We start from the raw sequence: 2,139 nt of genomic DNA on the forward strand, positions 1-2,139 counted from the left end.
TTTTCACCACAAACAACTTTAACTGTTCATCTTATAACCAGCAAATAATACCCTTCTTCGATTCAGCATAACCCTTGATATTGTAACTTTTCTTGAACATTGCGGGTACAACTGGCTTCTTTGTCTTGAAGAACCACTGAGCACAACCTTCTTTCCACCTTGGCTGATCTTCCCATTCAGAATTACCCGACACATTTTCATCTTGAACCAACTTCTCTTGATCAACACTTGGAATAGCATGCTCAACATCATCATCAATTATCTCTCCTTCCTCTAACCCACTATCAATTTCTATCTGTTCACCAATTTTCTCAATCTCACTAGCCGTCAGCACATCATCACCCAACTCATCCTCCTCATCATCTAAAACCACTGTCTCATCACCTGCACTGCCCGACGGACCAGCAGCAACAGACTCCCCCTGAGATGTGGAAGTCCCAAGAGTTTGTTCAGTTCTTGGCAACTCACCACCTGCATATTTCGATGCATTGGTATCATCTTCTTTGTCCTGTCTCTTCTTCGTTCTCAACTCATCACCTTTGCAACTAGTCTCCCCCTGAGATGCTAAGAACTGTTTAAGAGCATCAAAGAGTTTACCGTGTTCAATGAGAAGCGATGACTGAATCTGGTTTTCAGCCACAAGCCATTGAATAGCTTGTGTCTGAATGAGGTTTATCCTTTATTGCTCAGCAACAACTCTTTCAAGTGTTGCAATCCTCTCAGAATCAGACAGGGTGGCATCAAAATCAAACCGCACGTGAGATATTTCTTGAGCATAAGGTGGTGGAATTCCCAAACTTGCTGGAATATCAGATGTAGATTGAATAGTAACTGGGGGTGACATAGACAGATAACCTAGCAGTCGCTACCAGCATGGATTCAACAAATCTAGCAACCACCTCTGATGGAGTAAGAGGAGTGGTGCCAAAGAAACAATCTCCGGTGCAGACACTTTTATAGAAGGAGCTATACCAGATGGTGTAGACACAGCCATCATTGGTACACTCGAGGTTACTGGAAGTTGATATGTCGAAGAGGGAGGTAGCATAGACATACCCGATAACAATGGTGGAGCAAAATGGACAACACTTGAACTTTCTCCAGCTCTGGCCCTCTTTGATCTACATACAAAGCGATACAGCTCATCCTCATAATCTGACTCACTATCATCATTATCCTTCTTTCGTTTTCCTTGGATTCTTTCTTGGACAACAAGAACACGATGTGCTTCTACAGTGCCATCGGTGGAAGAATCAGATAAAGGTTTCCTCTGAATCCTCCACTGAAGCAATAGATGGACCCACAGATGGACCAACTGTAGAAGCATCCATAGCAGTAACATCACCCGCCGAGGCTTGAATTTCAGCAGGATCAACCCTATCCATATCAAAGAAACCTTGCCCTCCAAAGGCAACCTCAAGATCAACCTGTTCTGCTGGAGCTGCAACAGGATCAACAATAGGAATTTCTTGAATAACCGGTGGTGGTTGAACCACAGGAGGTGGTTGAGGAATATGAACTTGTTAAGGTGCTCGATAATTAAATTCATCCTCTGGTGGAGCAACGTAAGTAGGATTGACAAGATACCCAAATAAAGCAGTATGCCTCGGACGTAGCTCAGGCTTGCTACATGCACTAGATAACCGACATTGTGCAAAAATTCTCTTATTGATGCTCTCCACATAAGAGATAGGACGACGTTGTGGCAGATTGGGAGCAACATGATTGAGAATCATCTGTAAGAATCTTGGGTAAATCAAGAACCGTTCCCGTGCCACTGCGCGTCGCTGGCGATCGAATCTCATAAAATACCATCTGACAGAAACTATAAGCCTTGTTGTAAGTCAATGCAGCCATTGCAGATTGCAGCGTCGCACCCATACCATCTGAACCAGCCTTGCGACCAGACATGCACACAATCATCACGTGCATCAAGAACCGCCACTGATCCAATAGAAACCCCTTACGCCTTTGTGAATCTTCCAATAGAAACGCACCATTTCTGAAAGTAGCTGAAAACTTATTAGGATCCTGAGTGGTTTCAACCCCAAACTGTAAAGCTTCCCTGATCTGATTAGCTGAGAACTGTACCACTTGATTGTTCACAATAGCACACATCACTGGAGGTTCAACTCGACA

The sequence above is a fragment of the Bidens hawaiensis genome, unplaced genomic scaffold (genome assembly GCF_021521415.1).
Source record: "Bidens hawaiensis isolate Kalapana, Puna unplaced genomic scaffold, B.hawaiensis_p1.1 tig00040056_1, whole genome shotgun sequence".
NCBI lineage: Eukaryota > Viridiplantae > Streptophyta > Magnoliopsida > Asterales > Asteraceae > Bidens > Bidens hawaiensis.